Consider the following 14,490-nt stretch of genomic DNA (forward strand, 5'->3'; position numbering starts at 1 on the left):
ACTGATCCCGCAGCGGATTGAAAAGAAGTGCATGTCACTTCTTTTGTGCGGAACTGCAGCTGATTTGGACCCAAAATCCGCATCAAATCCGCAGCTTTTCCACACCAAATCCGCACCTGCGGATTCTGCCAGGAGATGCGGATTTGGTGCAGAAAATTCTGCACCCCATTCCGCAACATGTGCACATAGCCTTACTCTGCCCTGCCAGCTGGTTATAAGCAGACTGATCGGCGCTCTATTACTCAGGCCTTGCTGCTCACAACTATTACACAGGACAGACAGTAGAGCGCAGATCGCACCATCAGACATCGCTGGTGACTTGTTTCTGGTTGCAGCGATGTCCTGGGGAAAGTTCTGCAGAGATTCAGGTGGGTCTGATTGTCCTGTCACCTTATTCCCCAGACTCTGCAGGTCCCAGTTACACCCCAGCTTCCTACATGTACCAATATTTCACTGCACATGCCAGCACCCCAGGTAATGGCAACTTTGTTACCCAGCATTGTGTGCCTACTCCTTGCCTCCCACTCATGCACTTTCCAGCATTCCTTGCTGAGAGTATTAGTGCTTTTGCTTCCACAAGTGGGATCCCTGCATAGTGCTAGTTTTGGGGTGACAGTAGGATGGTTGTCCCCTGTGTAGGGGTCCAGTATCAGTGGATTACGTGTTATAATGAGCAGAAAGCTAGTGCAACCGCATAATGGGTGGACACAGACGTAAATATGGCTCCACCGTTTACTCCAAACCTTATCCTAGCTCTACTAAGCCTCACATGTCCGCTCCGAGTAGTATGTCGGCTCACGGTCTTGGTGCCGAAGATGTGATTGTATACATCAAGCACATACAGTACATGGGACTAGTTATGTTCGCTCACACTAATGTACTGTAGCTTTAATTAGCATGGCCCAAAAAATGTTAAAGGGAAACTGTCCAGTCTCCAATCGCTACGTACCTGCAGGTATATGGTCAATAGCGTTACAATACAGTTCTACCACCATACAGAAAGTGCAGCTTCCTGGAGAAAATGAACTTTATTCCTCCTGGGAGCCACTGGCTTTCAGTTATGCAGGAGAGCCCGGAGTATCTGCAGTCACCACTTTCAGCTGTTTGAGCACGCCAGCACCGTGATCGATAACTTACACTGCACGGATGTGCCGCAGACTGGGCGCTGTCACAGTGCGGGGTGGCGTGCGTACAACTGTCCGGTGACTGTAATTGCTTCAGCCTAGGAGAGGATTCACATTAGATGGGTCTCCAAGAAAACGGAAATCGACTTGTCTGCTGGGCATGCATGAATTGGCCAAATTATCTGCTAAGCATCTCCATTTTGTCCTATTATCTAGATCAGTAATGCAATTCATATTTCATAATTTGATGTTCACATGCTATATATAGCGCTACAGAGTTATGTATGGAGATGGCTTCTTCTAGTTTGCACCTGTACACACCAGGTTTTCTGTTTGGAAGTGACAGCCTTTTGTTGTTTATTTGCTTTGGGTACACATGTATGACTGAAAGCCAACTGCTCCCAGAAGGAATAAAGTTCATTTTCTTACAGAAGCCAAACAGTATTGGAATTCTATTAACCTGCAGATTAACCTGGACAGGCTCAATTCGAGTAACGAGTATAACGGAAGTCAATGGGAAACTCAAGCATTTTTCTGGAAGACTCTTAGGGTATGTGTCCACGTTCAGGATTGCATCAGGATTTGGTCAGGATTTTTCATCAGTATTTGTAAGCCAAAACCAGGAGTGGGACAATTAGCGGAAAAGTATAATAGAAACATATGCACAACTTTTGTATTTATCATCCACTCCTGGTTTTGGCTTACAAAAACTGATGGAAAATCCTGACCAAATCCTGATGCAATCCTGAACGTATGTGTCCACGTTCAGGATTGCATCAGGATTTGGTCAGGATTTTATGCATTTTTTTTTTTCGTACAAAAAAATTCCAACAAAAAATACCCAAAAGTGACACCATTCTAAAAACTACCCCCCTCAAGGTGCTCAAAACCATATTTAAGAAGTTTATTAACCCTTCACGTCCTTCACCGGAATTTTTGGAATGTGAGGGGAAAAATGAACATTTAACTTTTCACAAAAAAATAACTTTAGACGCAATTTTTTAATTTTGACAGGCATAACAAGAAAAAATGGATCCCAAACTTTGTGCAATTTCTTCTGAGCATGCTAATACCCCATATGTGGTGGAAAACCATTGTTTGGGCGCACGGCAGAGGGTTAAAAGTTGATTTGCAATTTGTGAAATAACGGAACATTTTGAAAATGTTGCAATTTTCAAAGTTTTCATTTTTATGCCTTTAAGGCTATGTGCACACATTCAGGATTTTTTTTGCGTTTTTTTGCTGTACAAACGCGAAAAAAAAGCATACATTAAGCATCCTGTTATTAGAATGCAATCCGCAATTTTTGTGCACATGTTGCATTTTTTTTTCGAGGCGGAATCACATTCTGTAAAAAAACGCAGCATGTTCGTTCCTTGTGCAGAATCGCGGGGATTCCGCACGCATACGAATGCATTGATCTGCTTACTTTCTGCATGGTGGCTATGCCCATCATGCGGGAAGTAAGCGGATCATGTGCGGTTTGTACCCAGGGTGGAGGAGAGGAGACTCTCCTCCAGGCCCTGGGAACCATATAATTGTTAAAAAAAAAAAATTAAAATAATCGTGATATTCTCACCTTCCGGCGTACCTCACAGCATTCCCGCTCTTTGCAATGTGTCTGTTCCCAGGGATGCTTTGCGGCAATGACCTGTGATGACGTAGCGGTCTCGCGAGACCGCTACATCATCTCAGCTCATTGCCGCTAGGCATTATTGGGAACGGGAGCAGTGTGAGGAGCGGGAACGCTTGGAGGGATGCCGGAAGGTGAGAATATCACGATTTATTATTTTCAAAATAATTTTTAACATTAGATCTTTTTACTGTTGATGCTGCATAGGCAGCATCAATAGCAATAAGTTGGTCACACTATGTTTGACAACTGTGACCAACCTGTCAATCAGTTTTCCAAGCAATGCTACAGATCGCTTGGAAGACGCTAGCATTCTGCAAGCTAATTATTCTTGTGAAACGCTAGTGTTTAGTGGAAAACGCAAGCCAATTCCGCATGCGTTTTACCCGCGGCACAGTTGCGGAATTGCCGCAGAAATTTCCACGGCAATTCCGGACGTGTGCACATAGCATAAAGGGAACCTGTGAGCAGGATTGTGCACAGTAACCTACACAGTGTCAGGTCGGCGCCGTTATACTGAATAAAATGATACCTTGGTTGATGAAGTCCGTCTTAGGCCGGGATCACACATACGTGAGATACGGCCGAGTCTCGCAGGCGAAAACCCAGGTCTGGTGCCGGCACTCCGGAGCGTGCAGCTCCATGTATTGCTGTGCGGCTGCATGCTCTCCTCCGGAGTGCCGTCACCAGATCTTGGTTTTCACGTGCAAGACTCGGCCGTATCTCGCGTATGTGTGATTCCGGCCTTATGGTTGTTGTATAATCTTTCTTTTCAGTTTTGAGTTGCTATGCTCGTGCTCTGGGGCGGCCTGTGGGGGGTCTTCATGTGGTGCTCTGATTAGGTATTCATAATGCTGACAGGTCACTGATCCCTCACTGACCTGCCCCGCAGTTTACATAATGAATATTATATGTACATGCTAAAAAAAAAAAAAAAAAAAAAAATCCCTTTTGCAGGCAGGTGCCATAAAAAAATTCCTCCTCCAAGATGGCGCGGCCAGCGCATGCGCAGTAGTAGCTATTGGACCACATCACATTTGAAGTGACTTTGGCTACTTTCACAATAGCATTGTTTGGGATACGTCGCAATGCGTCGTTTTGGCGAAAAAACGCATCCTGCAAAGTTGTCTGCAGGATGCGTTTTTCCCCATAGACTAACATTAGCGACGCATTGCGGCACATTGCCACACTTCGCAACTGTCGTGCGACGGTTGCGTCGTGTTGTGGTGGACTGTCTGAACAAAAAAACGTTGCTTGCAACGTTTTTTTGAGCGTCGTGTCCGCCATTTCTGACCGCGCATGCGCGGTCGGAACTCCGCCCCCACCTCCCCGCAATTCACAATGGGGCAGTGGATACGTTGGAAAAATGCATCCGCTGTCCCCGTTGTGCGGCGCTTCCACAGTATGCGTCGGTACGTCAGCCCTACGCACTGCGACGGGCCGAGTACGACGCTAGTGTGAAAGTAGCCTTTGAGGGGTCTATATTATAGAAAATACCCAAAAGTGACAACGTTATAAAATCTTCACTTCTCAAGGTACTCACAACCACATTCAAGAAATTGATTAACCCTTCAGGTGCTTCAAGGGAAATAAAGCAATGTGTAAGGAAACAAATGAACCTCAAACCAGAATGTACAAATTCCTGAATGTTGTAATTGGGCATTTGATTTTTGCAGCAGCGCTCAGGATCATCCAGTAGCTTATACATTTTGGTTGGGGGAATGGAAGGGAAGAGGGGAGGGAATGATTCTTTCATACAATCATGTACTGAAATGGTGGACAAATTAATACATGGACTTAAGTTAGTTACTCACACAGCCGGTTGTGCCGCCGTCAAGTCAAGAAGAATCTAATGGCTGCCTCAGCCTGCCTGCAGCCTCGACACACTGCTCACCCGTCGCTTTCTCACCCGGTCAGCCGCAGCCTCCAATGGCACCTATCTCTGACTCCTTTGCTGCGCACACGACACGCTGCGCCGAGTCTGATATCAAAATGGGTGCTCGTTTCACATGATAGTGCTATATCAGGGACATGATGCACCCGACCATGACTTAAAGGTACAGTGCCCAATTCCGGCCACCGGGTGCGTTAGCAACACACTAGCTGTATCTTTAAATCACCGTAGGTTTAAGGCTGCCGTCACACTAGCAGTATTTGGTCAGTATTTTACATCAGTATTTGTAAGCCAAAACCAGGAGTGGGTGATAAATGCAGAAGTGGTGCATATGTTTCTATTATACTTTTCCTCTATTTGTTCCACTCCTGGTTTTGGTTTACAAATACTGAGGTAAAATACTGACCAAATACTGCTAGTGTGACGGCAGCCTAACTGTGCAGTGTTGTTATGCACCTGGCGTGTGGCTGCCCTGATTACTGTTGCCCCTGGGTCCTAGTGACAGGAAGCAAAGAAGGTTGGGGGGCCTGGGCTGCCAGTGTGTCCGAGCTCCCCCGATTTTCGCCTGTTCACTGGGTCCCATACAGTGGTAAGAGTCTGATAGTGGCCCTGGTTGTGCAAGGGCTAAAACTGGACACCCTTGCTGGGTGAGTCTTTGTCTCTCTGTGCCAGCAGAGCAGGATCCAGTACAGTATTGCGCGTGGAGGCCCGTGCGACTGCCAGCAGGTGCGTTGCATCTTTTCTGTGAATGACTCCGCTCTTCTGTGACTGTTCACTCTTTTCCTGATGGGATTTTCCTCTTCTTGCTTTGTGGTTGCCTCCTCTGCTCCACTATCCCTCTGCAGTTTTCTGCCTTCGGTAGCCATCTTGAAGGCACCTAGGCGGGATAACAACTGAGGACGCCGTTACCTGCTAGAGAGACGTACGCTTTTAAAGCTACTGGCTTAGTACGGCCTCATCTCGCTATCCTTCTCCTCCACCACAGGTTCTGAAAATAGTGAGAAACTCCATCCATCTTTCTAAATATATAGCTTTTATATCCATATTCAGAAAACCATCAACAGGAAAATATATGTATACAAGATGGTGGCCCGATTCTAACGCATTGGGTATTCTAGCATATGTATGTAGTTTATGAAGTTTTAAGAATAATACAATGAATACACAGGATTTGGCCGGCTGGGCGCGACCAGTCAGCGAAGTGTGGTTCAAATCCTGCGCCAATTCGCGGCTGGACTGCGCTTGTCGCTGATTGGTCGCGCCAGGTCGATCAGTGAAGCCAGGGCCGGCTCCAGGTTTTTGAGAGCCCCGGGCGAAAGAGTCTCAGTGGGCCCCCCCTTTAATACATACCACGATTCATGATGCACAGATACAGCAGAGAAATATTGCACAGCCACGTACCATATAACACAGCCCACGCAGTATATAACACAGCCACTTAGTATATAGCAGTGTGGGCACCATATCGCTGTTAAAAAAAAAAAAATAATTAAAATAGAAAATGGTTATATACTCACCTTCCGGCGGCCCCCGGATCCAGGCCTTTAGCGATGCTACCGCCAGGTCCGTTCCCAGTAATGCTTTGCGGCAATAACCCGTGATGATGTAGCGGTCTCGTGAGACCGCTACGTCATCTGGGCTCATTACCACAAAGCATTACTGGGACCGTAGCATTGCAAGGAGTGGGAAAAGCTGCCGGGGACGCCGGCAGGTGAGAATATCACAATTCTTTTTATTATTATTATTAATATTATTTTTAACCCCTTAAGCCCAAAAGGTGGTTTGCACATTAATGACCGGGCCAATTTTTACAATTCTGACCACTGTCCCTTTATGAGGTTATAACTCTGGAACGCTTCAAAGGATCCTGATGATTCTGACATTGTTTTCTCGTGACATATTGTACTTCATGGTAGTGGTAAAATTTTTTCGGTAAGACTTGTGTTTTATTTGTGAAAAAACGGAAATTTGGTGAAAATTTCACAATTTTCCAACTTTGAATTTTTATGCCCTTAAATCACAAAGATATGTCACACTAAATACTTAATAAGTAACATTTCCCACATGTCTAATTTACATCAGCATAATTTTGGTTCCCAAATTTTTTTTTGTTAGGGTCCTTAGGGAGTTATATGGGTTAAAAGTTGACCAGCAATTTCTCATTTTTACAACACCATTTTTTTTTTAGGGACCACATCTCATTTAAAGTAATTTTGAGGGGTCTATATGATAGAAAATACCCAAGTGTGACACCATTCTAAAAACTGCACCCCTCAAGGTGCTCAAAACAACATTCAAGAAGTTTATTAACCCTTCAGGTGTTTCACAGGAATTTTTGGAATGTTTAAATAAAAATGAACATTTAACTTTTTTCACACAAAATTTACTTCAGCTCCAATTTGTTTTATTTTACCAAGGGTAACAGGAGAAAATGGACCCCAAAAGTGGTTGTACAATTTGTCCTGAGTACACGAATACCCCATATGTGGGAGTAAACCACTGTTTGGGTGCATGGCAGAGCTTGGAAGGGAAGGAGCACTATTTGACTTTTCAATTCAAAATTGACTGGAATTGAGATGGGACGCCATGTTGCGTTTGGAGAGCCCCTGATGTGCCTAAACATTGAAACCCCCCAAAAGTGACACAATTTTAGAAAGTAGACCCCCTAAGGAACTTATCTAGATGTGTTGTGAGAGCTTTGAACCTCCAAGTGTTTCGCTACAGTTTATAACGCAGAGCCGTGAAAATTAAAAAAAAAAAAAAAAAATTCCCACAAAAATTATTTTTTAGCCCCCAGTTTTGTAGGATAACAGGAGAAATTGGACCCCAAAATTTGTCCTGAGTACGCGGATATCCCATATGTGGGGGGGGGGAACCACCGTTTGGGCGCATGGCAGAGCTCGGAAGGGAAGGAGTGCCGTTTGGAATGCAAACTTAGATGGATTGGTCTGCAGGCGTCACGTTGCATTTGCAGAGCCCCTGATGTAACTAAACAGTAGATACCCCCCACAAGTGACCCCATATTGGAAACTAGATCCCCCCAAGGAACTTATCTAGATGTGTTGTGAGAACTTTGAATCCCCCAAGTGTTTCACTACAGTTTATAACGCAGAGCCGTGAAAATAAAAAATCATTTTTTCCCACAAAAATTTTTTTTTTAGCTCCCCAAATTTTTATTTTCCCAAGGGTAACAAGAGAAATTGGACCCCAAAAGTTGTTGTCCAATTTGTCCTGAGTACGCTGATATCCCATATGTTGGGGTAAACCCCTGTTTTGGCGCACGGGAGAGCTCAGAAGGGAAGGAGCACTTTTTCAACGCAGAATTGGCTGGATTTGAGATTGGACGCCATGTTGCGTTTGGAGAGCCCCTGATGTGCCTAAACAGTGGAAACCCCCAATTCTAACTGAAACCTCAACCCTAGCCTCAACCCTAACCTTAGCCCTAACCTTAATGGGAAAATGGAAATAAATACGTTTTTTAATTTTATTATTTTTCCCTAACTAAGGGGGTGATGAAGGGGGGGTTTGATTTATTATTTATAGCGGGGGTTTTTTTTGCAGATTTTTATGATTGGTAGCCGTCACACACTAAAAGACGCTTTTTATTGCAAAAAATAGTTTTTGCGTCTCCACATTTTGAGAGCTATAATTTTTCCATATTTTGGTCCCCAGAGTCTTGTGAGGTCTTGTTTTTTGTGGACGATTTGACTTTTTATTGGTTACTAGTATTTTCGAGCACGTGACATTTTTTGATCACTTTTTTTTCCAATTTTAGTGAGGCAGAATGACCAAAAACCAGCTATTCATGAATTTCTTTTGGCTTGGTAAAATTGATAAAGCAGTTTTATTCTTCGGGTCAGTACGATTACAGCGATACCTCATTTATATAATTTTTTTTTTTATGTTTTGGCGATTATATACGATAAAAACTATTTTATAGAAAAAAATAATTATTTTTGCATCACTTTATTCTGAGGACTATAACTTTTTTATTTTTTCGCTGATGATGCTGTATGGCGGCTGTTTTTTTGCAGGACAAGACTGTTTTCAGCGGTACCATGGTTATTTATATCCATCTTTTTGATCGCGTGTTAATCCACTTTTTGTTTAGCTGTATGATAATAAAGCGTTGTTTTTTGCCTTGTGTTTTTTTTTTTTTTTTATACCGCGTTCACTGAAGGGGATAACTAGCGGGACCGTTTCATAGGTTGGGTCGTTATGGATGCGGCGATACTAAATATGTATACTTTTATTGTTTTTTTTTATTATTTAGATAAAGAAATGTATTTATCGGAACAATATATTTTCTTTTTTTTCTTTATTCAGGAATTTTTTTTTTTTAATTTATAACATTGCCCCAGGGGGGCATTATGTTATAGGGTCAGATCGCTGATCTGACACTTTGCAGAGCACTGTCAGATCAGCGATCTGACGTGCAGGGCTGCAGGCTTACCAGCGCTTGCCCCCCATGGGTACGGCCGATCGCATATGACGTATTATCCCGTCACTGGGAATTAAGTCCCAGGTCACCTCGATGGGATAGTACGTCATATGTGATTAAGGGGTTAACGTTATATCTTTTTACTATTCATGCTGCATTGGCAGCATCAATAGTAAAAAGTTAAGCGGTGTTTAAATCCCGCCCCAATATCGTTGATTGGTTGTGCCCGGCTGGCCGATTAGCGACGCGGGATTTCCGTTACAGGCTAACAGATGGAAGTGGAATATATATATATATATATATATATGTACATACTAGATGGTGGCCCAATTCTAGCTCATCGGGTATTCTAGAATATGTATATATGTACGTCGCGCTTAACACAGCCACGAAGTATATAGCAGCCACATGGTATATAGCACAGTCCACGTAACACACAGCCACGTAGTATATAGCACAGCCACATAGTATATAGCACAGCCCACGTAAGGCTGCCGTCACACTAGCAGTATTTGGCCAGTATTTTACATCAGTATTTGTAAGCCAAAACCAGGAGTGGAACAAATAGAGGAAAAGTATAATAGAAACATATGCACCACTTCTGCATTTATCACCCACTCCTGGTTTTGGCTTACAAATACTGATGTAAAATACTGACCAAATACTGCTAGTGTGACGGCAGCCTAACACACAGCCACGTAGTATATAGCGCAGCCACGTAGTATATAGCGCAGCCACGTAGTATATAGCGCAGCCACGTAGTATATAGCGCAGCCACGTAGTATATAGCGCAGCCACGTAGTATATAGCGCAGCCACGTAGTATATAGCGCAGCCCACGCAGTATATAGCGCAGCCACGTAGTATATAGCGCAGCCCACGTAGTATGTAGCGCAGCCCACGCAGTATGTAGCGCAGCCCACGCAGTATGTAGCGCAGCCCACGTAGTATATAGCAGCCAGGCAGTATATAACACAGCCCACGTAGTATATAGCAGTGTGGGCACCATATCCCTGTTAAAAAAAAAAAAAATTAAAATAAAAAAAAGCTGTCCCGATGCGCGCGATGCTGCCGCCAGCTTCCGTTCCCAGTGATGCATTGCGAAATTACCCAGATGTCTCGCGAGACCGCTAAGTCATCTGGGTAATTTCGCAATGTATCACTGGGAACGGAAGCTGGCGGCAGCATCGAGCGCATCGGTGGATGGCGAAAGGTGAGAATAGCACAATTTTTTTAAAAATTATTTTTAACATTATCTACTATATAATTGTCTAAGGGTCACTTCCGTCTTTCTGTCTTTCTGTCTGTCACGGATAATCATTGGTCGCGGCCTCTGTCTGTCATGGAATCCAAGTCGTTGATTGGTCTTGCCAGCTGCCTGTCATGGCTGCCGCAACCAATCAGCGACGGCCCCAGTCCGATTAGTCCCTCCCCTGCAGTGAGCGCCCGCTCCATACTTCCTGCAGTCACCGCTCACACATGGTTAATGCCAGCAGTAACGGACCACATTATGTCCGTGGGTAACTCGCTCCATTACCGCCACTATTAACCCTGTGTGACCAAGTTTTTACTATTTATGCTGCCAATGCAGCGTCAATAGTAAAAACATCTAATGTTAAAAATAATTTAAAAAAATAAATAATCATTATATACTCACCTTTCGCGACGCTCTGGTGTCCGCTCAATGCAAGCGGCAGGTTCCGATACCAAGGATAGTATGAGAGAAGGACCTGCCATGACGTCACGGTCATGTGACCACGACGTCATCACAGGCCCTGTGCGCCTGCGCGAGAAGGACCTGCCGTGACGTCACGGTAATGTGACCGCGACGTCATGGCAGGTCCTTCTCGCGCAGGGCCTGTGATGACGTCGCGGTCACATGACCGTCATGGCAGGTCCTTCTCGCGCAGGCGCGCAGGGCCTGTGATGACGTCACGGTCATGTGACCGAACTACAAGGGGCCCTCGGAATGTGAGTATTTGTTTATTTTTTAACCTGTGACATACGTGGCTGGGCAATATACTATGTGACTGGCCAATACACTACGTGGCTCTGTGCTGTACACTACGTGGCTCTGTGCTGTACACTACGTGGTTCTGTGCTGTATACTACGTGGCTGGGCAATATACTACGTGGCTGGGCAATATACTACGTGGGCTATGCAATATACCGTACTACGTGGACATGCATATTCTAGAATACCCGATGCGTTAGAATCGGGCCACCATCTAGTATATATGTATGTGTATATATATCTATATCTATATATAACGCTGGGAGTGTCACCTCGTCCGAAGCCTTTATAGACTGCGCAGGCATGACGCTCCTAGCGTTACATTATAGAGTGTCAGGGGAAAAAAAAAATGGCGCCGGAAGGCGCGGACTGCCGGGAGCAGGGGGACACCGTGCACATATTTGCGCCCTGATTATGCTGTGGCACTTCATGCCACAGCAATTTGTTACTTACGCCATTCCTTTCCGCCGCCATTTTGTTCGTCCTCCTGCTGCTGGAATCGGCGCCTGCGCAGTCCGCGCTTTCTGGCGCCATTTTCTTGAAGACACACTGCAGTGTGTCTTCAAGAAAATGGCGCCGGAAAGTGCGGACTGCGCAGGCGCCGATCCCGGCAGCAGGAGGACGAAGAAAATGGCGGCGGAAAGGAATCAGGTGGCGCAAGTAACAAATTGCTGTGGCATGAGGCTGTGGCACTTCATGCCACAGCTATTTGTGACTTACGCCACCTGATTCCTTTCCACCGCCATTTTCTTGGTCCTGCTCCCGGAATCGGTGCCTGCGCAGTCCGCATTTTCCCGTGCCATTTTCTTGAAGACACACTGCAGTCTTCAAGAAAATGGCGCCGGAAAGCGCGGACTGCGCAGGCGCCGATTCCGGCAGAAGGAGGACCAAGAAAATGGCGGCGGAACGGAATCAGGTAGCGTGTGCACAGGATCCCGCCCTCATTACGCTGTGGCACTTCATGCCACAGCAATTTCTTAATATTAGGCCCCCTGACTCCGGGCCATGAATTTCTCCCTGCTCCCGCAATCGGCGCATGCGCAGTCCGCGCTTTCCGGCGCCATTTTGTTGGAAACCTCAGTGTGTCTTCAAGAAAATGGCGCCAGAAAGCGCAGACTGCGCAGGCGCCGATTTCTGAAGCAGCAGCAGTGTACGGGGCATATAATATGGAGCATCTTATGGTGGCCATAAACCTTTATTGAGCAGTGTACGAGGCATATACTATGGAGCATCTTATGGGGGCCATAAACCTTTATGGAGCAGTGAACGGGGCATATACTATGGAGCATCTTATGGGGGCCATCAACCTTTATGGAGCAGTGTACGGGGCATATACTATGGAGCATCTTATGGGGGCCATCAACCTTTATGGAGCAGTGTACGGGGCATATACTATGGAGCATCTTATGGGGGCCATCAACCTTTATGGAGCAGTGTACGGGGCATATACTATGGAGCATCTTATGGGGGCCATAAACCTTTATGGAGCAGCGTATGGGGCATATGGATGGGAGCAGCAAATTAAAGAACGGTGGCGCAGGATGGGAGCAGCACATGACAGAACGGGGGCGCAGGATGGGAGCAGCACATGACAGAACGGGGGTGCAGGATGGCAGCAGAAACCACTGCTGCTACATGTGCTGCTGCCACTGTCATGGCAGCAGCACATGACAGAACGGGGGTGCAGGATGGTAGCAGCACATGACAGAACGGGGGTGCAGGATGGCAGCAGCACATGACAGAACGGGGGTGCAGGATGGCAGCAGCACATGACAGAACGGGGGTGCAGGATGGCAGCAGCACATGACAGAACGGGGGCGCAGGATGGCAGCAGCACATGACAGAACGGGGGCGCAGGATGGCAGCAGCACATGACAGAACGGGGGTGCAGGATGGCAGCAGCACATGACAGAACGGGGGTGCAGGATGGCAGCGGCGCAGGATGGCAGCAGCACATGACAGGATGGGGGCGCAGGATGGCAGCAGCACATGACAGGATGGGGGCGCAGGATGGGAGCAGCACATGACAGAATGGGGGCGCAGGATGGGAGCAGCACATGACAGAATGGGGGCGCAGGATGGGTGCAGCACATGTCAGAATGGAGGCGCAGGATGGGTGCAGCACATGTCAGAATGGGGGCGCAGGATGGAGCAGCACATGACAGGATGGGGGCGCAGGATGGAGCAGCACATACCAGGATGGAGACCATATACCAATATAAATGCTCGCCACCCGGGCGTAGAACGGGTTCAATAGCTAGTCTATATATATAATTGTCTAAGGGTTTTTCCATCTGTCTGTCCTGGAAATCCCGCGTCTCCGATTGGTCGAGGCCGCCAGGCCTCGACCAATCAGCAACGGGCACAGCGACGAGGATGTCATAAAGGACGTAGAAATCCCACGTTTCTGATTCAGCGACGGGCACAGTATCGACATAGATGTCATAATGGTTGCCATGGCGACGATGATGTCATAAAGGTTGCCTCGACCAATCAGCGACGGGCACAGTCTGCCGCGAATTCTGGAATCATCATTGTCCATATACTACGGGGACATGCATATTCTAAAATACCTGATGCGTTAGAATCGGGCCACAATCTAGTAATATATATATATGTATATATATATTACATACACACACAGTTGTGGCCAAAAGTATTGCCACCCCTGCAATTCTGTCAGATAATACTCAGTTTCTTCCTGAAAATGCTTGCAAACATAATACATAGGAGCGTAGCTCAGATCGTTCCTATGTAGCAGAATTACTGCATTGCTATGAGCGCCGACCAAAGGGTGGCGCTCATAGCAATCCGGCATCAACAACCATAGAGGTCTGCGGGAGAACTCTGGTTAATATGCCAACGCACCGATGACCCCCGATCATGTGACGGTGTCAGTGGTGCGAGTGTTTCCGGCCTGATGGCTGGAAGCGCTTGTTAAATGAGAGTTTGACAGCGGCATTTAACTAGTTAATAGGAGAGGGCCGATCGCGATTCCGCCACCGCCTATTGTGGGCACATGCCAGCTGTTCAAAACAGCTGACATGTCCTGGCTTTGAGGTGGGCTCACCGCCAGAGCCCGCATCAAAGCGAAGGTTCTGCCATCTGATGTACTATTCCATCCGATGGCAGAAAGGGGTTAAAGATTGCTAATTTTTTAAATTCTTTTTTCAAATCAGGAGGATTTTTAATAAAAGAGAACCTGAAAAGTTGCTTGTTTGTTAAAGCTCCTTTTGCAGTTGTAATAATTTCACTTGAAACAACCCTATCAGTATTATTTACCGTATTAATAAACTAGACCTCTAACTTAAAGGGAATCTGTCACCAGGTTCTTGCTATGCAATCTGGGAGCAGTATTATGGAGGGACAGAGACCCTGATTCCAG

The 14,490-nt window shown here is 46.1% G+C and overlaps 1 protein-coding gene across 2 annotated transcripts in view; it reads left to right on the forward strand.

Moving 5' to 3' along the window:
- The first annotated feature begins 216 nt into the window (after positions 1-216).
- LOC138665360 (zinc finger protein 345-like) overlaps positions 217-14,490 on the forward strand; it is a 63,409-nt gene continuing 49,135 nt past the window's right edge. The window contains exon 1 of one of the 2 annotated variants that reach the window (XM_069752769.1): positions 217-368. The gene's annotated coding sequence lies outside the window, so the exon portion shown is untranslated. The remainder of the gene's footprint in view (positions 369-14,490) is intronic. The other variant, XM_069752768.1, reaches the window with a different exon arrangement.

Source organism: Ranitomeya imitator, chromosome 2 (genome assembly GCF_032444005.1).
Source record: "Ranitomeya imitator isolate aRanImi1 chromosome 2, aRanImi1.pri, whole genome shotgun sequence".
Classification (NCBI taxonomy): Eukaryota; Metazoa; Chordata; class Amphibia; order Anura; family Dendrobatidae; genus Ranitomeya; species Ranitomeya imitator.